The sequence below is a fragment of the Mirounga angustirostris genome, unplaced genomic scaffold (genome assembly GCF_029215605.1).
Source record: "Mirounga angustirostris isolate CCGP_5_RB_7025 unplaced genomic scaffold, mMirAng1.0.hap1 SCAF_1, whole genome shotgun sequence".
Lineage (NCBI taxonomy): Eukaryota > Metazoa > Chordata > Mammalia > Carnivora > Phocidae > Mirounga > Mirounga angustirostris.
The window spans coordinates 44,240,904-44,266,397 of NW_026991709.1; the positions used below are offsets into that span (position 1 = coordinate 44,240,904).

At 32.7% G+C, this 25,494-nt stretch overlaps 1 protein-coding gene and 1 non-coding gene across 2 annotated transcripts in view; both read left to right on the forward strand.

The window, feature by feature from the left end:
* The window catches only part of EPHA6 (EPH receptor A6), an 833,569-nt gene that overhangs the window by 110,252 nt on the left and 697,823 nt on the right, over positions 1 to 25,494 (forward strand). The window lies entirely within an intron of this gene.
* On the forward strand, positions 24,556 to 24,744 carry LOC123835094 (U2 spliceosomal RNA). Its single transcript, XR_006788648.1, has one exon. It is a non-coding gene; the product is annotated as a U2 spliceosomal RNA (small nuclear RNA).

The following is a 25,494-nucleotide window of genomic DNA, read 5'->3' on the forward strand; positions in this document are numbered from 1 at the left end:
TGCTATGTCATTTGCAAATATCTTCTCCCATTCTGTCAGTTGTCTTTTGGTTTTGTTGACTGTTTCTTTTGCTGTGCAAAAGCTTTTTATCTTGATGAAGTCCCAATAGTTCATTTTTGCCCTTGCTTCCCTTGCCTTTGGCGATGTTTCTAGGAAGAAGTTGCCATGGCTAAGGTCGAAGAGGTTGCTGCCTGTGTTCTCCTCTAGGATTTTGATGGACTACTGTATCACATTTAGGTCTTTCATCCATTTTGAGTCTATTTTTGTGTGTGGTGTAAGGAAATGGTCCAGTTTCATTCCTCTGCATGTGGCTGTCCAAATTTCCCAACACCATTTGTTGAGAGACTGTCTTTTTTCCATTGGACATTCTTTCCTGCTTTGTCGAAGATTAGTTGACCATAGAGTTGAGGGTCCATTTCTGGGCTCTCTATTCTGTTCCATTGATCTATGTGTCAGTTTTTGTGCCAGTACCATACTGTCTTGATGATGACAGCTTTGTAATAGAGCGTGAAGTACGGAATTGTGATGCCGCCAGCTTTGCTTTTCTTTTTCAACATTCCTCTGGCTATTCGGGATCTTTTCTGGTTCCATTACAAATTTTAGGATTATTTGTTCCATTTCTTTGAAAAAAGTGGATGTATTTCGATAGGGATTGCATTAAATGTGTAGATTGCTCTAGGTAGCATTGACGTCTTCACAATATTTGTTCTTCCAATCCATGAGCATGGAACGTTTTTCCATTTCTTTGTGTCTTCCTCAGTTTCTTTCATGAGTGTTTTATAGTTTTCTGGGTACAGATTCTTTGCCTCTTTGGTTAGATTTGTTCCTAGGTATCTTACGGTTTTGGGTGCAATTGTAAGTGGGATTGACTCCTTAATTTCTCTTTCTTCTGTCTTGTTGTTGGTGTATAGGAATGCACTGATTTCTGTGCATTGATTTTATATCCTGCCACTTTACTGAATTCCTGTATGAGTTCTAGAAGTTTTGGGGTGGAGTCTGTTGGGTTTTCCACATAAAGTATCATATCATCTGCAAAGAGTGAGAGTTTGACTTCTTCTTTGCTGATTCGGATGCCTTTTATTTCTTTTTGTTGTCTGATTGCTGTGGCTAGGACTTCTAATACTATGTTGAATAGCAGTGGTGATAGTGGACATCGCTGCTGTGTTCCTGACCTTAGGGGGAAAGGTCCTAATCCATTTTGATGGCTGCATTTTCTAAGAAGGAAGGATGTATGAAAGGAGGGAGGGAGAGAAGGAAGGCAGAAGAGACGAAGGAAAGAATGAAGGAATTCATTTACATAGATAAGACTTGCTATTAGAAAAGCCATAGGGTTCTTTTTTTTTTTTTTTTTTGAAGATTTTATTTATTTATCTGTCAGAGAAAGAGAGAGAGAGCACAAGCAGGGGGAGCGGTAAGCAGAGGGAGAAGCAGGCTCCCCACTGAGCAAGGAGCCTGATGCGGGACTCAATCCCAGGACCCTGGGATCATGACCTGAGCTGAAGGCAGGTACTTAAAGGACTGAGCCACCCAGGTGTCCCCATAGGTTCTTAATATGCAAGAATTTTACTTTGCAAATATGATTGCCTCTATATGTTCAGTTTATCCATGTATAAGTCATGAACCAATTGCCAATCAATAATGGAAATAGCAGATATAGCCTCATGAAATTTATAGGCTAGCAAGAGATAGAAAAAAGTGAACAGGAAATTCCAATATTGTGAGATAAATGTGTTGATGTGAAAAATACCTGGGTCCTGTGAAATAATAGAGGAAGCACCAACCCCAGTGATAGAGGTTAAGTAAAGCATCTTAAGAAAAGTAGTGTCTTTTTTTTTTTTTAAGATTTTATTTATTTATTTGAGAGAGAGAGTGAGAGAGAGAAAGAGCACAAGAGGGGGGAGCGGGAGAGGGAGAAGCAGACTCCCCGCCGAGCAAGTAGCCTGATGCGGGACTCGATTCCGGGACTCCAGGACCATGACCTGAGCCGAAGGCAGTCGCTTAACCAACTGAGCCACCCAGGCGCCCGAAAAGTAGTGTCTTATTGGAGACCTGAAGTTTGGGTGGGATTTAATCAGGCAAAAAGTGGAAAGGCAAAAGTTTTTTAGAAATAATTAGAAGTCCTTAAGCAAGAGAGAGCACAGTGATTTAAAGAAAGGAAACATGGTTGAATATTCTAGCAGCATGGTTTTTGAGAGAGGGAAAAAGCAGTATAAGATGGAACTAGAGAGTATCCAAGAGTTTTTTTTTTTTTTAATTGAAGTATAATTACCGTACCATGTTATACTAGTTGCAGGTGTACAACATATCGAGTCAACGATTATATATGTTACTCAGTACTCATCAATATAAGTATAGTCACCATCTATTACCATACAACATAACAATATTATTTAATGTATTTCCTATGCTCTACTTTTTATCTGTGTGACTTATTTATTTTATAACTGAAAGTTTGTCCCCCTTAATCTCCTTCAACTAAATTCCACCCATCACCCTACCCATTTCCCCTCTGGCAACCAGGAGTTTGTTTTCTGTATTTAAGAGTCTAGGGTTTTTATCTTTTTCTCCTTTTATTTGTTTTGTTTTTTAGATTCCACATATAAATGAAACATATGGCACTTGTCTTTCTCTAACTTATTTCTCTTAGCATAATACCTTCTAAGTCCACCTGTGTTATAACAAATTGCAAGATCCTATTCTTTTTATTGGCTGAGTAATATTCCATTATGTGTGTGTGTGTATGTGTGTGTATACCACATCTTCTTTGTCCATTCATCTATCTATCTATCTGTCATGGACACTTCTGATGCTTCCATATGTTGACTGCTGTAAATAATGCTGCAGTAAACATAGGTGTGTATGTATCTTTTTGAATTAGTGTTTTTGTTTTCTTTGGGTAAATACCCAGTAGTGGAATTACTGGATCATATCGTATTTCATTCTGTAATTTTTTTATTCAAATATAATTTACATACAGTGTTATATTAGTTTCAGGTGTACAATATAATATATATTATAATATGTATTTTAATGTATTTAATGTAGTAAATATAGTAATATAGTTTTAAATTTTTCAGGAACCTTCATCCTGCTTCTCATAGTGGCTGCACTAATTTATATTCCCATCAGTGGTGTACAGGGTTCCTTTTTATCTGCATTCTCACCAACACTTACTATTTCTTGTCTTTTTGATTCTAGCCATTCTGATATCTCATTATGGTTTTGATTTGCATTTTTGTGATGATGAGTGATGTTGAACATCTTTTTGTGTGTCTCTTGGCCATCTGTGTGTCTTTGGAAAAATGCCTGTGCCCATTTTTAATCAGATTATTTGGAGTTTTTGGGGTTGAATTATGTAAGTTCTTTATATATTTTGATTATTAACCCTTATGGGATGTATCATTTGCAAATATCTTCTCCCATTCAGTAGGTTGCCTTTTTGTTTTGTTGATGGTTTCCTTCACTGTGCAAAAGCTTTTTATTTTGATGTGGTCCCAGTAGTTTATTTTGTTTTTGTTTCCCTTACCCAAAGAGACATGTCTAGAAAAATATTGCTATGGCTGATGTCAAAGAAATTATTGCCTGTTTTCTTCTAAGAATTTTATGGTCACACATTTCACATTTAGTTCTTTAATCTATTTTGAGTTTATTTTTGCCTATGGTGTTAAAGTGTGGTCATGTCTCATTCTTTTGAATGCTGCTGTCCAGTTTTTCTAGCAGCATTTATTGAAGAGACTGTCTTTTCCTCATTGTATATTCTTGCCTCCTTTTTCATAGAATAATTGAGCATATATAAATGTGGGGTTTATTTCTGGGCTTTCTCTTGTTCCCCTATCTATGCATCTGTTTCTGTGCAGTACCATAGTGTTTTGATTATTACAGCTTTGTAGTACATCTTGAAATCTAAGATTGTGTTTTGAAAGGTGTTGTATATGTTACATTAAAGAATATGGATTTCATTCTAAGGGAGTGACACAGTCCAATTTATACAATGAAGGTCCCTGTGGCTACAGACTCTGCTCTGTCTTACTGTATACTGCACACTTTAAAACTTTTAGTAGGGGAGAATTTCTTAACTTCCCAAACCTGATCATATCCCCCTTGCATATGCTCTTTAGCACTTTGCACTTCACCTGCAGAATGCATGTTATAATTATAATAGGATAATAAATTGTGAGATTAGATGTTCGCTGTCATAATCTCTGGGTCATAATCTCTGAGATAGTAGAGACCAAACTGTCTGGTATATTGCTGTATCATCAGCATGTCTCAGTACCTTTTATGTATGTTTTGAATGAATGATCTATAGGAATTTACGTACCATGAATAAGAATAATTTAAAGAGAACTAAAAATCAGTGATGATTTTAATCTCTTTTCTTTCTCATTCTTTTTTTTTTCAAATGTTTTATTTATTTATTCATAAGAGTCAGAGAGAGAGAGAGAGGGGCAGAGGCAGAGGAAGAAGCAGGCTCCCTGCCTAGCAGGGAGCCCGGTGCGGGACTCGATTCCAGGACCCTGGGATCATGACCTGAGCCGAAGGCAGATGCTTAACCATCTGAGCCACCCAGGCGCCGCCCCCCCTTTTTTTTAAATGTTTTCTTTCTCATTCTTATCTCCTTGATAAGACAAATATTTGTTGAGGACCTTTCTATTGCAAGTGTTGTGATAGAAACTAAGGAAGATAAGTGATGTGGTATATGAATAATAAATATTTTAAAAATTGCTACAATTCAAGCAAAGTATATTGTAGAGGTACAGTCAGCAGTATTAAATAAACAACTAAAGGTATAGATTTCTTCATCTCATTACAACTTAAAAAAAAAGTTTTATCTTTTATAGATCTCTTACATTCCTGAAGCTGCATGTTAACTTTCAAATGTTTTTTTATACCAAAATAGAAAGAATTGCCTTAGTTAAGCTTTTAAAGTATAATTACAAACTTGCTGTTAGTGATTTGTTAAGATAAAACAGTAGTCTAAAAGATTAGGAGATATTGATGAATTGGAAATAGCTACCTTTTTGCTATTCTTAAAAATCTACTGATGTTTTTTGATCAATGATAAGTTAAGTGCTTTTCTATTCAGGAAAGTTTTAAATTATGTAAAAATAAAATGTTTTTTAGCTGCAAAAGTGAGTATGACTTGAGACACTTTGTAATTATGTTTTTCAAAAAGCCATTCTAGTTATGAAAGCAACCACAAATGTACTGATAAAAGTACTTAAATTCAAAAGGATCTATGTAGAATTTTGGCTTCCAAAGCAAATATTAAGTTGAAAAATTTCTGGCAAAGTTAATTTCAGCTCTTAAAGTTATCATTTGTGGTTTAAAAAGAACAGGAATTCTAGAGAACCCAACTCAGTGGAATTTATACAGTGTATAAAGAAACTACTTCATAATTTTTGGCAGAGTTGAATGGCAACATGGCAGTTTAGAAGAGAAACTCCTAGTAAAGGTTATAGGTATTAACCAGAAAGAAAAGAAAGTTGGGAGAATCTTGTTTGCTATGGAAATAAGATTTATACGTATTTTGGAATAAACTTCTCTGTTTTGATTCCCCTGCTTGCACTCTTTCTGATATTGAAATAGAAATTAAAAGTATGTTGAAGAAGATTATCTGGATTCTTTTGTGAGACTGTGAGAAAGTTGTGAGGTAAAAAGAAAAATCAAATTTCAATTGGCCAAAATTACATATACAAATTAGTGAAGAACAGTGTTAAGAAACAAAAACTTTGAGGTAAGTAATTCAATCAAATAATTTTTGTGTTAGTATTTAAACATTAAATATGGGTACTATGGATTGAATCTGAAAGTTTATAAAATTATGGCCACATTAAGTCATCAGGTTTTAAAAAACTACAGACTGTGAAGAAATAAGATATGTCTTCTTTAAAGGAAAATAAGGGAAAAAGAAATAAAAGTAAGCCATAGTAGCTACCAATTATATTTTAATGTAAGGAAAATGTCACATATATTCAAGTACGTGTTTCTTTATATTGCTTTAAAATTGAGCATTTGCAAATAATGAATCATTGAACACTATGTCAAAAACTAATGATGTACTATATGTTGGCTAATTGAATTTAAAGAAAAAATTCTATTAAGAAAACAAAAAAATTGAGCATTCCTTTATTTGTGTGTTTTAATTATTTACATTTTAGTATTAATAGGAAGCTTTTTTTTTTTTCTGTAAGTGGTACTTAGTAATTTAGTCAAATACAATGTATCTGTACCTGAAGAAAACTGTTGTTCCCTAATGAAAGCTATGGAATTACTGACTTAATGTATAGGAATGGTTAAATTGTTATTGTTTGGCTAGAATGGGAAGTCATGAGGGGAATAAATTCCACCTACTATGTACCTAATACTTTACATTTATTTTGAAATTAATTCTCACAAAAATTCTTTCATTAATTGCTAGTCTCATTTTATAGATAAGGAAACTAAAGCTTATAAAGTATAAGAAAATTTCTTTTTTTTCTAAAGATTTTATTTATTTGTTAGAGAGAGTGAGAGAGAGCACGAGAAGGACGAGAGCACAAGCTGGGGTGCGGGGTGGAGGGTGAGGAGAGCACAGAGCATGAGCCAGCCTGGGGACAGGCAGACTCCCTGCTGAGCAGGGCGCCCAACCCTGGGATCATGACCTGATCCGAAGGCAGACACTTAATCGACTGAGCCACCCAGGCGCCCCAGTATAAGAAAATGTCTTACATAATACCAGCATTTTTTTTTCAGGGAGTCAAGATTTAAAAAAAAAAAAATATGTCTCACTCTAATCCATGTTCTTCCCTTTATGCTACAATAGCCCTTCCACATGATGTTGACTATGGTAACAATTGCAGCAGCAGTAGAAATAATACTAGTAATAGCATACATTTACTGGGCTTACTGTGTTCCAGACATGTCCCCGGCACATTGTATACATTAATTCCATTTAACCTGAAAAAGAAATCTATGAGGAGCGCCTGGGTGGCTCAGTCTGTTGAGCTCCCAACTCTTGATTTCAGCTCAGGTAATGATCTCAAGGTTGTGAAATCAAACCCCAGGTTGGGTTCTGCACTCAGGAGGCAGTTGGCTTGAGATTCTCTCTTTCCCTCTACGCCTCCACCCCCACGCATACTTGTGCTCTCTCTCTAAAATAAATGAATAAATCTTTAAAAGAAAAAAGGACTCTATGAAATTTGTACTGTTTTGTCCTAGTTTTACAGGTGAGAAGAAGTAATTAGGAGATAGGAGAAACCACCATTGTATGGATATGTGTAGATTTATGTGATCCTAGAAATGCAGGTAGTGAAATGCAGGCCTTTAATAAATTACAATTTTATAATACTTTGTATTTCAATGTGGTTTTAAATATATGTCATCCTTTTAATAATTTATGGTTTAAAAATGCTGATAATTGAGTCCTTGAAAAGGTTATAAAGTATTCAAGTCCTAAGGAAAGAGAAATGCAGAGGAGACCTATTCATATTTGTGGCTGGGTAAAAGAATGATGTGGGTATATTTGAACTTCTTAGTCTCAGGGTTGCCTAAAAGACACAATTAAATTTGCTTTTTGACTTAGGAGTTTGAGAACAGAACTTTAGGGAACCAGTCCACATTGGTTGTCTGTAAACAGGTGTCTAACTGGAGATAGAAATGGTGATATTGATCTCTGTAAAGGTGAAAGGAATAAAAGCATAATTAATAATTCTCTTAATTGAAGTGCAGGGAGTAGTTGAAATCCTCTTGTAGGCTTTTCTTTGTATCATCTTTACCACATTTGGTAATAGTAGCATGGTAGTATTATTGGCATTACTTGATAGGTTAATAAATATCCTTCTGTACTGAGGGAAAAAAATATATGGAGTAGTCTTGAAGGGACCACAGAAAAAACAATGAACTGCAGTGTGGAATGGTAGACATTAAGTTGGGTCTAACATGGCAGAATGCATAAAAGACTGTCTTTTGATTAAAAGACTTATTACTACCTGAGGAGACCATTATTATTATTGGTCTCCAGAATCGGGGGGTCAATGAATTCAAAATACTGGGCAATCAGAAGATGTAAGAACACCCCCCTATTGCAAAGACCCAAACTCAATAAAATTTGCAAAATGAGAAATCAGTATGTTTTATTAATTAACTTGTGTAACCTCATACTTAGTAATCTTCAAAAGTGTGGAAGATTTAGTATTTGTGAATATCTACGGTGCCATTAATTCTTCAATTTTATAATTACAGCTAAAGAATTATTTCCAGTGGGACTCCTTTGATTCTCTCCTATGTGGTATCTTTCAAAGATTTTTGCCATAGATAGTATAATTTTTACATTGCAATCCAGTATTTAGAAAGTCATAAAAATACTTGTCCTTACTACTTTCTATTTTACTTTTTCTAGTCTCTCCTCCTACCCCTCCCCTGTCTCTATCTCCCATCCATCTTTTCTTTTTTTTTTTCCACCATCTTCATAGTCATGACCCACTAAATTATTTTGATGACACAGTCATGATTGAGATTTGCAGTGCATAGAGATTGGAGCAAAAAAAGGATTATGAGTTATAGATAATTATTACTAAATTTGCATATATGCTAGAGGTTCAAATAGGCTTAAGAGAAAAACAACAAATGGTATACTTTTCCAAATGGGTAAAATTGCATTTCAAATTTAAATATTAAATATTTATAGTCTAATGTTATTAAAACATGAAAATTATCCTTTTAGTTAATTACCTTTAAGATTTCAAAAGTGCTATGATAGAGCACAACTATATCATATAGTTATATATAAAATGGATAGTATATAAAGTATGTATCATATATATATTTAACAGATAGTTAACATATAATGATTAGTTAATATATAAAAGCATTGCCTGATGGCTACAATTTCTATATAATGGATAGTTAATATAACTATAATAGATAGTTAATATATAAAAGCATTGCCTGATGGCTAAACTTTCTTTGCCCATTCAGTGATGGAAGGCAAAGTGCAAGACAGCAAAGAGATATGAGTAGGAAATGTATGAGTTTATACTCTGGGACCTTACTTTTTGAAATTGTGTTTTAATAGTATTTTAAATAATTTGTATTTGGATTTCATATTCATTTAGTAAAAATAAATAAGCATTTTACATTACAAACATGGATTGAAGTGTGTATAAAACATAAAGGAAAATATCACCCTAATTTAAAAAAGTTAGATGTCAGATGCTTGGGGTCTGTTTATGGAATCTAGAAATAAGTCAGTCAAAACATGTTTTAGGAACTCTTTGAAAGAGATTTTGAAACAGTGTTTTGTACAGGTTTCCAATAAGAAGGTTAATGTTTGAGCTTATAAAGCAAATGACCAGAATCCTACCATGAGATGTCTTACCAGAATGTTTATGACTGTAGAACTTTTAAATTACTTCTTATAATGGGCAAAATAAAATGCCATAGAAACTATGGTATTTTATGCAGTGTGTGGCAGGAAAGGTGGAAAGCTAGTTAACTATTTTGAAATCTTAAAAAAATAATTGAATATTTTATAGAGTTACGTGTAAATTGTCCTGATTTTATGAAGTGGTGCTTTCAGAAAAAAATAACATTTTTAGAGATAGTTTAAATTCAGTCTATTATACAGTCTTTATTCGAATTATATAGAAACTTACTTAGTAATATTCCTTTATTTATTTATTTTTTATTAACATGCAATGTATTATTTGTTTCAGGAGTATAGGTCTGTGATTCATCACTCTTAGACAATTCACAGTGCTCACCATAGCACATACTCTCCCCGATGTCCATCACCCAGCCACCCTATCCCTCCCACCCTCCTCCACTCCAGCAACCCTCAGTTTGTTTCCTGAGATTAAGAGTCTTTGTCTCCCTCTCTGGTTTTGTCTTGTTTCATTTTTCCCTCCCTTCAGTAATATTTCTTATTAGTTTATTTTTTTTAATGTTTAGATTCTAGCTTATATGTGAGGAATGACCAAAAGCAATTGTAGTGATATGAAAGCATAGTATATTACATTTGATTTGTTATTTTATTTCACATTCTTATATATTTAAGTTTCTGACTGATAAATTTCTATTGGGGGAGAGAAGTTTTCTCATTTATAGTACTACATAATGAATTTAAAGTGTTCTTGAATTAATTTTTTAAATAAATCAAATACATAAGTAAGGAAATATTACTTTAATAAAATATCTATGTCACAATTTCTTTTTTTTTTTAAGATTTTATTTATTTGACAGAGAGAGGCACAGTGAGAGAGGGAACACAAGCAGGGGGAGTGGGAGAGGGAGAAGCAGGCTTCCCGCAGAGCAGGGAGCCTGATGCGGGGCTCGATCCCAGGACCCTGGGATCATGACCTGAGCTGAAAGCAGACACTCAACGACTGAGCCACCCAGGCTCCCCGTCACAATTTCTTAATATCAGCTGGGAAATTTTATAGTTGACATAAAACAAAATCTAAGTTATCCCTCTTCATTCTACTACATTATTCATAAATAAGATATGGCAAAAATAGAGTATGGCCATTTTTAATAACTATATTTGAAAAAATGTCTATTCTTTGCAGGGTTTAAGGATGTGTTTTATTTTTATCATTAATATCAACAGTAAATGATTAGATAATACATTAGAATACTACTGTGCAAACCAGAGGAAATATGAAGTATCATGAATTTCAAAATTAGAGAATCTGTTTGGGAATAACAAAAGCTCATAGATTCAGGTTTGAGAACAAGGATTAAATTTACATGTCTATACATAAAATACATAATAAAAGAAGATTTAGAAAGTATTCAATTAAAGTTTGTGGCAGGATAATAGATTCCATAGAAATTCATAAAAGTACATTAATATTATCTACAAAGGAATGTTATGTTGTCTCTTGCTTAAAAATGATTCATTTAGGCACTTGATTTAATTTAGCTTTAGGGAATTTTTTATATTTATGTCTATTTCAATAAGAGTAACTATCTTTTTTCAGTCTACCAAGGCAGGGTTTTTAATTGACTGTAATAACTTTTAGGTATTGGATACTATTTAAAGTCTCATAGATGTAAAACCCTATGCCTTTGGCCAAAGTAGAAATGTGTGTCCATCTCTAATAATACTTTTCTTAATATTTCTTCATTTTACAAATCACTTTGCTGCAAGCTCTTTGTGTTAATAAGTATATTGTGGATTTTTTTTCCTTTATTTTCCACTCTATGTTGTCTTAGTATTACACTACTCTATAGAAGAAGAAAAGGAGTGCATACAAATCATAGTACATCTCTGAGTCTAAATCTGTAATTTGTAAAGCTCTCCTTTGGTAATTACCCACTTATTTGATTTAAATACTCATTAAAAAATAAATTTTTAACTAGTAGTATATGTAACAGCTAAAACCATAAAGCTTCTAGGAAAGAAAAACAACAAGAGAATACATGACCTGGAAGTAGGCAAAGATTTCTTAGAGACTACTCAAAATACTTGCATTACAAATTAAGTTAAGGAAACAAGGGAAAAGGCAACAGAAATTGATAGTATCTTTTGCTTCTCATCATAATAAATGGTTGGTGAAAAAAATAGTAAAAAAAAAAATTGCCAGAATAGTTGTATGTTACATAAATTTTCTTTATCAATAAGTGACATGTTTTTCTATGACAAAAGATGTTTAAACTTAAACTTTAAATTAAAATCAAATTGGTGGAAAAGTGATTGATTAAGTGATGGAAAATGCACAGGATTTAAGGGTATAATTTTCATCTACTTATCATAAATTCAAAAGATTCCCTTTCATTACACTAGAGTATAGAGAAAGTAGCAGAAAATATTAAACAAAATGAAAACATGCTTCCATTTATTCATTCATTCAATTTGCAGTATATTTAGTGAATGTTTATTTAGTGCCAAAGACCTGCTCTTCAGGAGTTTTTAAGTTTCTTTTGATTAACTAAGTTATATTTACAAAGACAAACCAGCAGGCACATTTCCATTTAGATAAACTATCCTTGTGTTGATATGTAGACATTTCTTTTGCAATTTAATTATTCCAGAGACCTTTGAGGAAGACTTCCTGTATGGTTTTCTTTATGATTGTGTGTGTATATGCTTTATTATATTTTAGTATGCATATAAATTTAGTATGCATATAAATTTTAAAATATAAAAAATGCATATATTTGTGCTTTCAGGAAGACTTCCCATTTTTTAAAAAAATAAAAAGAGCTCCATAAAATGGCTTCAACTTAAATAATATCTCTTGTTCCCTGTTACGGAAACTTAAATAGTTAAAACTTAAATTGTAGAATAAAAATAATTTTTTTTCAATTTTGAGTAGAATTCGAGCTAATTTTTGTAAGATTTAAGAGAAAGTTTTACTTAATTCAAGATTTTATGGATTATAATAAAGGAAAATAACTTTAGCCATCTTTTGTCCAGAATTCTTTAAGACAATTATCTATATAAGAAAAAGAATTCTGATACAGATATCCAACAACACTGCAATTTGTTTAGGTTAATTATGTTTTACTTTAAGGTTAAGGATTATCCATATAGCTTTATGTAGAAAAACAGAAAAATATACATAGTAAAAACTCACTGGTGACAGTGTTATATGTTATAATTTTCTTTGTGATTAGCACTACAATGAGAATGTTACTCTGTAAAAGTGATTACAATTATGTGATATTTGAAAATCAGTAAGCACTTATTTTTCTTTCCCAGATCATACATAAATAGAATGTATTAGTTAACTACATAAATCATTTTGCATGTTTACTTTTTGTATTATTATTACTTTTTAAGTACATTTGTGTTTGGTTAATTTTTTTAAACTTCAAAAGTATCCAGAAAAGTTGAATGTATAATTTCTAAAAGCATATATTTTTATGATTATTATTTTTCTCTTACTGTAAAATATTCATGATTTTAATGAACTGACCCTGGCTGTTCTCTCAATGCCTTCATAAAGCTCTCAGTTAGGATAACTAAAGAACTAAAGTTAATTTACAGAGATGATTTTGAAATTTATTGAAAAGTCATAACTGTTAATGCACTGTGTGTATATTTGTGATAACATAGAAATCAGGTTAATGGAGCTTCTGTTGGTCAAGATTATGAAAATTTAAGCATGAAAAAGAATAATGACTGAAGTTGATTGAAACATATTAAGTATATTAAAATCCATCAGTCTACCTTGATGTGAGAGAGAAAACCAAAAAAAGCCTTATTATTTGATAACTATTTTACCAAACCCTTACTCTGAAAATATGCAATTAAAGAAAAGAATTAAGCATTTATGTTCATTTTCTTGTAACAGCTCTATTTCTGGATAACCAAATAGTCTCAGTTCATGAGGGACAGCTTTTCATTACAGAAAAATGCCTCCAACTAAATAAAGAAGGAATGATAGTATTAGAAAAATCACCATTTTTAAAAACTTAATGGAATATTTAATTCAGCACATAATGTCAAAGGATATTAAAATCACTATGTAAAATATTTAGGGTAACAAATTGTTCAGATTAAAAAAATAGAGTCATAATTAATTGCAAGATGTAAATCTGTATTGGATATGTTAGTAAATTTGAAAATAGACTATATTTGTAGATAACATTAAAGAATCAATGTTAGTTTTATTAAGTACAATAATGGCATGATGGTTATGTAAGAAAATATATCTTTAAAAGAGGCTGGCTAAAGTATTTATAATTCAAATGTTATTATGTCTGAAATTTTCAAAAAACTGAAATGATAAAAAATGCTATCTGTAATTAAATCTAAGTGATGTACCTCATCCAACTTTAGATCCTCCTGTATCTTTTGCATTTTTGGGGAAAATTTTCCAAATAAAATATTTTAATAACTATTATAGAGTGTACATTAATTATCTAGCCTACCTTTTGCATTTTATTACTTTATCAAAGGTCTATAAAAAGAAAACCTTTTTCCTAGTATTTAACATATTTCACATTACTTAAACCACATGAATTAGAAATAATGAAAAAATGATGAATGTTTAATAGGATTAATCTGCTGTATTTAGAAGGAAATTAAATTGCCTTAGTATATCTCCCTCCACTAATGATATATTTAATTATTGGATCTCCAAGTTTCAAAAGTTGCAGACCTTCCTTTGTTAGTCATCTATTATTAAATTTCTTTAGCTAAAGACATCAAAAACTCTAATTTAAATACTTCTATACTTTTAGAATCCACACTTTGCCACAGACAGATATCTAGATAGCAAATACTACAGCTTCTTAGGATTCCACTAGCTCTACTTTGGTTTTTAAATTTCTTCAATTGAAATTATTTATGTTATAATATAATTTGCTTGTAATTCTACAGTTTCATTAGCACCTTGCAAAAAGATGTAAAATTGGGAAGATTCAGGATATAGACACAGATCATTATGGCAGTAAAAATGTATTTAGGACATGGAAGTTTTTTGGAAGAGAAGAATTTCGTGTGAAATTATAGGGATACAGAGTTTATGACTATAAATTTTAAATTGAAATTGGAGGGGGGCGCCTGGGTGGCTCAGTCGTTAAGTGTCTGCCTTCGGCTCGGGTCGTGGTCCCAGGGTCCTGGGATCGAGCCCCACATCGGGCTCTCTGCTCAGCGGGGAGCCTGCTTCTCCCTCTCCCACTCCCCCTGCTTGTGTTCCCTCTCTCACTGTGTTTCTCTCTGTCAAATAAAACAAACAAACAAACAAAAAAAAAAACACACCTTTAAAAAAAGAAATTGGAGGAAAGTTAAATATGTGAAACAACTAATTGTGGATTGAGGAGTCAGACAAAGAAGGAAGTATAGATATTTGTTTCTATTTTGGGGTATCATAAATAATACTGTGATAATCATCTTGTTTTACAAAAGGAAATGACCAGACAACAGTTGTCATTCTTTTTTTTTTTTTTTCTTTTGAGAGAGAGAGAGAGAGAGCAGGGAGGGGCAGAGGGAGAGGGAGAAAGAAAATCCCAAGCAGGCTCTATGCTAGGCGTAGGCATGGAGCCTGATGCAGGGCTCAATCTCAGTACCCTGAGATCGTGACCTGAGCTGAAATCAAGAGTGGGACTCATAACCGACTGAGCCACCCAGGTGCCCCCGGTTGTCATTCTTGATAAGAAATGGCTTTATTACTGTAGTGTTTTGTGACAAATGTTTTATAGCAATTAAGAAATAGGCTCTGAAGTAGTATTTTAATGTAGGGAACAAACAAGTTTAAGATTTTTACATTAAAAATCATATTACTGGGGCGCCTGGGTGGCTCAGTCAGTTAAGCGACTGCCTTCAGCTCAGGTCATGATCCTGGAGTCCCAGGATCGAGTCCCGCATCGGGCTCCCTGCTCTGCGGGGAGCCTGCTTCTCCCTCTCCCACTCCCCCTGCTTGTGTTCCCTCTCTCGCTGTGTCTCTCTCTGTCAAATAAATAAATAAAATCTTTAAAAAAAAAATCATATTACTTGTTAATATTTTTACAAATATCTGAATATTATGGCATTTTCCATTCCCAAGAATCCCACTTACATACACACACACACATTCACACACACACGCACACTCATACAAACAAACCTTGTCCAATAGTTTGGTTTTTTGAAGGAGCAGAATTTATGCAAGTGATTTTTTCAAGGAAACAACTTTTGCAAAATAAGGGTCTAGAGTCAATTGCTTGAATTCCATAAGGATCAACAATGATTTAAGATATTTTCTTCAGTAAGCCTGAAAAATACATTTTAGTTACATCCAAAGAATCTTCAAACTTGTAAGGCTCTTGATACCAATAACTGCTGGAATTAAGTTGTGCATGTGTAGAGATTTTTCTGTTTTGCTGACAACTATACCAAGTGCCCCCAAAACACTTGGCATATAATGAGCATGAAATTAATATTATATTTTCATAGCACCATATGAGTCTGCTTACCAAAGCTAGTAATTTAAAAAAAATAGTGTGAAACCCTGCTATAACCTTTCTTCAATAATGCAAATATGGATATCCCACATTTGAAAATGATTCCCATTTATATAGTTATCTCACCCTTGTCATTCTATAAACTTGTCAGTGATACAACCCAACATTTTACTTGGTTGGTTTTTAGAACTTACCATATAGCATTAATATTGAGTTTTATTTTATAAGCCAATTTAATAGGCTAAAGATATTTTGGCCTGCAAATCTTTTCATGCTAGTTGGTCATTGGAATTGATCATTGATATTTTTTTTTTTTTTGTAAATTGTCTGATCATAACTTTTACTACCTTTCAGAACTTCTCCATGGTCCTTACTTTTTTAGATGTTTCCCCATATGTGTCTTTGAACTTTAGTACTTCATACAATTTTAATGATCATTAGCTAAATATTTCATTCTAAGAGCAGATTCTGTATCTTCATCATACTCTGCCACATCAAGAAAAAAATGGTTATCTACAACCAATTCTGAAAGAGTAGTAGCATAATGCCAACAATGATATATAAAAAGTTTATTTATAAAATGTTCAAAAAGAGAAAAAAAAACAGAAGTCACCTCAATAACATCACTTGGTCAATTATAATATTCGACTTTTGAACAAGTACTTTGAGGTTATAATTTTTAATTCAGTGCCCTACGCTTTTAAGTAACTCAAACCTCTAGTATTTTCTAGATTTTTTTATTGAAGTTTAACTGACATGCAGTATTATATTAATTTTAGGTGTAAAATATAGTGATATATTTTTACATATCACAGAGTGATCCCCATGGTAAGTCTAGTTACCATCCATCACCATAAAAGTTACTACAATATTATTGACTATATTCCCTATGCTGTATATTACTTCCTCATGACTTATTTTATAACTGGAGGTTTGTACCTCTTCATTCTACTTACCTGTTTTGCCTACTCCCTAGCACTTCCCCACTCTGGTACCAGTAATTTGTTTCCTGTATATATGAGTCTGTTTCTGTTTTGTTTTTGTTTGGTTTGGTTTTTAGATTCCACATATAAATGAGCTCATATGATAGTTGTCTTTCTCTGTCTGACTTATTTTGCTTAGCGTTATGCTCTCTCCATCCATTAATGTTGTTGCAAATGGCAAAATTTCATTCCTGTTTATGGCTGAGCAATATTCCATTGCACATATATACCACATCTTCTTTGTCCATTCATCCATCAGTGGACACTTAGGTTGTTTCTATATTTTGGCTATTGTTGATAATGCTGCAGTAAACATAGGAGTGCATGTATCTCTTCAAATTAGTATTTTAGTTTTCTTCAGATAAATACCCAGAGGTGGAATTACTAGATCATATGGTAGTTCTATTTTTAATTTTTTGAGTGACCTCCATATTGTTTTCCATAGTGACTGCACTAACTTACATTGTCGTGCATGGTGTACAAGGGTTCCCTTTTCTCCACATTATTGCCAGCATTGTTATTTTTTGTCTTTTTGATGATGGCTGATTTGACAGGTGTGAGGTGATATCTCACTGTGGATTTGATTTGCATTTCTCTGATGATTAGTGATGTTGAGCTTCTTTCCATGTGTCTGTTGGCCATCTGCATGTCTTCCTTGGAAAAATATGTATTCAAGTCCTCTGCCCATTTTTTAATCGGCTTATTTGTTTTTTGGTTTTTTTTTTTTTTTGGTGCTGAATTGTATAAGTTCTTTATATATTTTATATATTTTAACCTGTTATTGTGTAAGTTCTTTATATATTTTAACCTCTTATTGGATATAAGATTTGCAGATATCTTCTCCCATTCAGTAGATTGTTTTTTCATTTTGTTGATGGTTTCTTTTGCTGTGCAAAAGCTTTTTAGTTTAATATAATCCCATTTGTTTATTTTAGCTTTTGTTATCCTTGCCTGAGGAGATAGGTCCAAAAAAATATTGCTAAGGCTGATGTCAAAGAACTTACTGCCTATGTTTTCTTCAGGGAGTTCTTTGGTTTCAGATCTTACACTCAAGTCTTTAATCTATTTTGTATATTTTCCAGAATTCAATGTTCTTGTTAATTTAGTAACAAGCTACTCTTCCAACAAGTTTAGTACTTTTGTAACCATTTATAAAATGATTTATGTATTCGTTTTCAGTTTGGATTCCTAGCAAACAAATGATGCCTATAATTAAAATCTCCTAAATTCATAATTAAAAAAAGAAACAATTGTTTTACTTTATCCTGCTTGGAATTTGCTGAGCTTCCTAAACCTGTGAGTTTCTTTGTGATGACACTTAAAAAAAATTTGTCATACTTTTTTCAAATATTTCTGTCTCAATCTCTCTGTCCTCTCTGTCTGGGACTCCAAAAACGTATATGCAGGATATCTTCATACTGGCTCTCAGGTTATTGACATTGTAGTCCCTTTTCTTCTTTTCAATCTTTCTTTCCTCTGTATACTTTAGTGTGGATTATTTACATTAACAGGCGTTTCACTGATTCTTTTTCTATTTTGTCCAATATGTTTTTAATCTCAACTAATGGATTTTTTATTTCAGATATTGCATTTGTTCAATTCCAGAATTTCTTAGTTGCTATCTGGTTAGTGTGTTTATTTCAATTGACAGATTTTTCTCTTGATACTGGGCCTCATTTCCTTGTTTTTTCACATGTTTAATAAGTTTTCTTGCACACTGGACATTATGGGTGATATATTTTAGAGACTCTGGATATTGCAAATTTCTTCTGAAAACTTTTGAATTTTCTTCTAGCAGGCAGTTTAAATGACTCACAGATCCCCTTGTTTTTTTAGAGGCTTGGTTTTAGGCTTTGTTAGGGCTATTTCAGTCTATTAATGGTTTTGCACTTAGTTGTAGAGATAGTCCCTTAGTCTGCCAACAAGGAGAGCCAGGATATTTACAGTCTGAATTTGTCGAGACTTAACTGTGAACTCACCTCCCTTGGGGTGGACAGCTACTAAAATCTCTACTAAACTCTTTCAAGGCTTTCTGTTGTTTTCTTCTGGGCTGCTTTTAGCCTTGGTTGGAACAAGGGCAGTTAGAGTGGTGTCTGTGGGCAGCTTTTGGACTCCTCCTTCTTTGACTCTCCACAGTCACACCCCCAGCCCTAATTTCCAGCTGCTCTGAAAGCCAGAAGTCCAACTTCTGATTCCTCCATAGGGTTTCAATAACTGCAGCTTTCTACGTGAGGTCTTTCTATCCCCTTCCAACCACTCCACCCCCTATATTAGAGATGGAGGATGCCCTCAGTATAGATGGGGTGTCTAAAATCTGATGCATTGCCAGTGTAATACTGTTCTTTCAAGGATCTCATCTTCTTTAGTCTCTGCCTCCCTTAAGTCTCTTCCACTTCTCTCCCCAGAGTTTATTTTTATTTTTATTTTTACTCTTTTATTTTATTTTATTTTATATTTTTTATTTTATTTAAGCTAGGCTACCTATATCAGAGGCTGAAAATACCCCCTTGTAATTTTTTCAAGTCTTTCTAATGACCTTGTATCTTAAAACCATGGACCTGTGAAATTTTATCTTTTAAAATTTGTTTTGTGACCCTTACAAGGCTTATTTTTGAGGTCCCCTTCCCCCTTCTTGCCATCCTGTCATAGCTTCATGTTATTTTTACCTTCTGCCAATATTATATATAGATATTCATATATGTATGTGTATGTATATATATCTTTGATTTCTTCTTTTCTGGACAGTTTTGGGTATCTTTAATATCATCCTATACAAGCAAACAAAATTTAATCTTAGAATATTTTTTGCTTTATTTTTAGGGCAGAAAAGCAGTTCACCAGGAGTTCACTGCAGTTACCATTCTAGGGTGGCATTTTTAGAGTAGAAGATTCCAGGGTGCCATGGATACTGCAGCATCCTATCAGCAGTACCCTAATTGGGACAAAAGGTGGGGATGGATTAATGACCTCTCATACCTTAGACTTAAGGACCTAATGGTCTGTACACCTGAAAGCATCTCAAAGCCAGCAAGTACTTCTATAATCTCTTACCCCTACCCATTACTAAACTTAGAACCTGTCCATTGAGTTAGATTTGGAAATTTACTGAGGGACTGCCAGTATTTACAATGGCAACTCAACAGAAAACTTTGCAGTTTTTCTACCATAAGTCGCTCCCGTTGCCAAATATTATAGTTTTCACTGCAGGCCAATATTATCTAAAGTGTAGACTGGAAAGAAATGTCCCATGACATGTTTCACCAAAAATGGACGCATATAGCATAGCATTCCTGGTAGGTATTCCTAAGTTAAAATAGAATTTTAAAGAGTGAAATATTTTTAATTATAAAAATAAATAATCCAACACAAACATGCACACAACATTTAAATTTGATTCTCAGGCTTCCCAAAATTTGTTTCGCCGAGGAATTGTTTTGTTATTTTGTATGAGTTTTCTCCTTTCTACCTGCTGCTATGCAAAATTATTTTGTGCGTCTTTATTAAATTCAAGTTGGGGGCACCCAGGTCGCTCATATGGTTAAGTGTCTTCCTTCCGCTCAGGTCATGATCTCAGGGTCCTGGGATCGAGCCCTGCGTCAGGCTCCCAGCTTAGTGGGAAGCCTGTTTCTCCCTCTCCCTCTGCCTCTCCTGCTTGTGCACTTTCTCTCTCTCTCTCTCAAATGAATAAATAAAATCTTTAAAAATATAAAATAAATAAATAAATAAATAAATAAATAAATAAATAAATAAATTCAGGTTGGCCTTAGTCCATGTAAACTTATCAGTTGTCTTCTGTTTATTCTTTATTGCTCTGTAACCTAATTAGATACTCACAGGGAACTTAAAAACCCTTTATTTAATAACTAAATTGTACTAATTTTTGTTTATCCTATAATGAAGTTTGTAATTAATAGTGTTCATGAGCTTGCTACCATTGTTTTTGCTTTATTTGCTTACTCAGCTTAATACTTTGAGGATCCATATACTTAGAAAATTTCACCTTTTTTCCTTTAAACTGCAGTTTATACTCTATCTCTTATAAGGTACTGCCTTACATCTTCCAAACAATTTGATATTTAATATTTAAAATTTAGCTAATATCAACTAGTGTGTGTGTGTGATGGTCTATCTAATTATTTGATATAATAATTTTCCAAGGAGACAAAAGGAATTTGCCATTTTTCTCCTGTGATAGCACCTGTGGCTTGTGAACCCTGTATTTCATTACTAAATTATGGAAAATGAAGTTTTTACTAGTTTCACCTCTATAATATGCCTAGTTTATCTGTTATACCTTTGAAAATATTTCTCTTAGGCTGTTCTTTTGTTCAGCCTCAAACTTTTCCCTGGTTCCTTTTTTTTTCTTTCATAGTTTGCTCTTTTCAATTTTGAATTCTGCTTGCTTATGTAAAGTGACAGCCTGTTGGCAAGAAATTTGTGAAAATTAAACTGATTTTACTATTATTGTATGTTTTCACTTTGATAACTTCATATTTAAAAGATATATTTAATATTGAATACTTTATGAACACTCGGGAACTCTGATGAACTCTTATTTTTGTAGCTATCTTGTAAGAATTTTATTTGCTTATGTTACAGCCGATCTTAAAGAAATGCACCTTCTATTTTGTAGGGTTTGGGTCACAGCAAGCTGTCTCTGAGCACACTTTTCAGTTTCGCAGGTTTTCTTATTGTTCATAATCAGGTGTTCTGATTGTTCATGATTTTCTTTAAGTTTCTGCAATATCTGTTGGTGAATATTGTCATTTTAGAAATTTGTCATTAAATCATAGGTTTTTCCCCCCACAATATTGTACTGTTCATGCTAAATTATTAATAGAGTTTTTCTATCAAAATATGAAATGTATTTTCCTATTTTAATGAGTTTTCTTTTCCACAGGGAGAAATAAATTTGCACATATTTAAGCCACAAAGACAGTTGTTTGTAAATAGAATACTTTTCTCTATTTTGATTTTTAACTTTTCTTTTTTAATGTTATGTTAGTCACTATATAGTGACTATCATTAGTTTTTGACGTAGTGTTCCATAATTAAATTTAAGTCACAGAGGTCAGGATTAATTTCTATCAGATTTTCCTTCCTGGAAGCTTTGTATTTCATTTTTGTATTTAGAGTTTATTCTTAAAGATCATTTCTAATTTTATTTTGCCATCATTATTAAAGAAATTTTATTAACATATTTGTTTTTATCTTAGTTGTAAATTATCATTTGTTTTTTAGAGTCAATTTTTAACTGTTGTTTTGAAATAACCAAATAGAGATTTCTAAAAAATCTGACAAAATATATCAAGTGGAAATAGACATTTCTACTGATTTTGTGTTTCATTAAACAAACTACATATTGGGCAACTATAATTTCACTGTATGTATGTGTCATAATCATATGGCAGGTGGGTATAAGAATATTTGTAAAAATTAATTTATAGCATTTACATTATTTTACAGTGTTTCCAGTATCAGTGAGGTTTAGATAAAATTATAAACTTAAGACTGGGCAATTGGGGAGGCAAATGACATTGAAGTAAGTGTTAACAGATTAAGGACCATAAAACAATCAGATAATTCAACTATATTTTTCCTAAAGTACTATCTATCTTAAATATGAAAACATGGGATAGGAAAAAAAGTCCATTAAATATGATGACTTTAAATATTATCTTTGCTCCTAGCACATAAAAGTTTTCTCCATTACTTGTTTTTTTTTAAATACTCTAGCACCATAAAAAATGGTGATACTGTTTATTATTTATATCCACTTTCAGTTATACTACAGAAATTCAAATATTGGCTCTCTAATATCCATCCAAGCCTTATAAAGTTTAATCCAGTAACACTGAGTATTTATATTAATGGTTACTGTTTTAGCAACCTCTCTTCTTTAAATATTTATTACTACATTCATTTTCACTAAACCAGAAGATAATACATAATCAACATTTTTATGGATTTTAGAAATCAACTATAACTAAATCACCAAGAGTTTTACTACACGTCAGGTAGTCAATCCTGGGGAAGAATCAAATCAAAATATATTTCTCATGTTGTAACTAATTACGCTGATCATTTCAACAAATTAAAGATGATATATATCTGCCAACATGCAGTATTGTCTTTTTCATTCAAGATTAGAAATGTAATTAGTGATATTTTCATTTTTGGTAATTCTTATTTATACTCATTAAACAATGCATTTCATTTTTCTGGACTGTATAAGAGCATATAATATTTAAATATTTTTAAAAATCTAGCTTATAAAGAGAGCATATCAAAAGACATATTGTCCTAAAGCATCATATTTCATTTTGTATATAGGATAACCATCCTAAATAGTTCAGTTTTCCTTAGAAAGCATTTTTATGTTTGTGTAGTTCTAAGTATGCTTCTGATCTGACTCACACAAGCATATTTTCAAATATAGCCTGATTTGAATTAATGCAGTGTACTTATATTTTTCTTTTTTTCCCCCAAGGTTTTATTTATTTGAGACAGAGCAATAGAGAGTGAGCACAAATGGGGGGAGGGGCAGAGGCAGAGGGAGAAGCAGACTCCCCGCTGAGCAGGGACCCCAATGTGGGACTCCATCCCAGGACCCTGAGATCATGACCTGAGCTGAAGGCAGAGGCTTACCTGACTGAGCCACCCAGGCGCCCCTGTAATTATATTTTTCTTGAGGATTTTGTTAATTTTACATGGGAGGACTCATTAGTGAAAATGAATATGTATGTCATACCATGTAACACCTTCACCATGCAAAGTTGCTAAAACAGTATGGAAAAAACCTCCTAAGGAAAATTTGATATAGCTTTCCTATGCTTTTCCAGACCTATTTTCAACACTGCTAAAAGGGGGGAAAATTCGAGAAGGCACTGAAGAGACCACCTCACCAGACCCTGATGTTACTTCTCCTCTGGATGTACATGCTGCAGCTCCATAGGAGCCAGGTTGGAAAAGTTTCTAGGAAAACAACATATTCCTTAATAACATATATTTTTAAGTAGAAAGATTTTTTTTCTATGGCAGTTTGTCTTTTTAGGCCCCAGAATTAAGTACATGAAAAAGTCTGTACTTTTAGTTTGAACTTACCATTTATTTCTTAATTAAAAATATATCAGTGAGAAACATCTGGCTTCTCAAAAATATTTTTTAAATATGATAGTTTTAAAGCATGTAAAATTAGCTAATTAAAAACATCATGGTTCTATTTTATACATACTATAAAAATATCAAGCTGTTATTAATCCATTATACTAGGGCTTGAGGTTAAATGATTATAAAAATGTATATCAACTTTTTCAAGCACTTGTATATATACTACATAAATGGCAGTAGGTAGTTTCTATATGCTCTTTTTTCTATACCTCAAGCTCTATATTTATTATTGCCCTTGATTCCAAGTGAAAGTTTAAAGGTAATTAAATATTCATATAATGTTGTTATTTCTCCATACCTAGGAGGACTCTGGAGAGATAGGTGAGTGAGGTAGCAAAACGACCTTAAAAGGGCATTTTTTAAAGACTAATCTCAAAACCTAAATTTCAGATTTTGTATATTTTGAAATATAATGAATCTCCACTCAGATTATTGAAATGCATTGCAATAAAGAGGGATGATAGTAATTCCATGGCTAGAGGTTGCACATTGTACTTGTAACTGATGTATTTTTTTTTAAACATAGTCAATTGCTTCTTGGCCTTTTGGCTAAATCAAATGTAGTATCTGTTCTTATCAGCTTGATATCTGATATGTCCTCTATCTGAAGATAATATGTAAATGGATTTTTGGAGCAGGGAGGTGGAATATTGGCTTGCTCCATCCACTCCCTTCCATCGACCGGTATTGCGGTACTTCCAGGAATGGTGCACCTCTGCACCACACACACACAAGGCACAGTCAAGACTTTTAAAAGATATAGTCACTTAGAAGTAATCAAAAGATATGTAAATGAAGAATGGGAAACATACTTCAACTATAGGAACATAATAAATGAAGTTAATTTTTAAATAAAAGATATAAGAAAAGTAATAGTTATACCACTGAGAGTTTAATTCTGAAATGATGAGTGCACAAAAAGTAGGAATTATCTTTGCATGTGTATAAGAGCTAATGTTATAATTGTATATATTTACATGCCTGCTCAATCCAAGCGTGACACTTCTAAAGTTTAAGACATCTTTCTAATTGTTTATAGTTCTCTCGCCAACTTTTTCACAGAAAAATCTATACTCGGTTTATAGCCTTTATCATATTTGCCTTGTATTACAGTTATTATTTTAGGGAAGTGTGCTTTGTTGTTCTTATTCTTCTTTCCTTAGTATTCAGTTGTAAACTCCTTGGTAGAAGTGATTGTATCTCAATATATCATTGTTTCTGTCTCCTATGAGGTTTGATAAATTGATTTTAAAATATTAATTACACAGGAAGTTTATTGATAGAACTAAATGTACAAAGTCAGACATTTAAAAAAAAAATAGTTGGTGGGGCACCTGGGTGAATCAGTTGGTTAAGTTGTCTGACTTGATTTTGGCTCAGGTCATGATTTCAGGGGTTGTGAGATTGAGCCCCACGTTGTGCTCCACACTGGGTTGGGTGTGGAGCCTGCTTAAGATTCTCTCTCTCC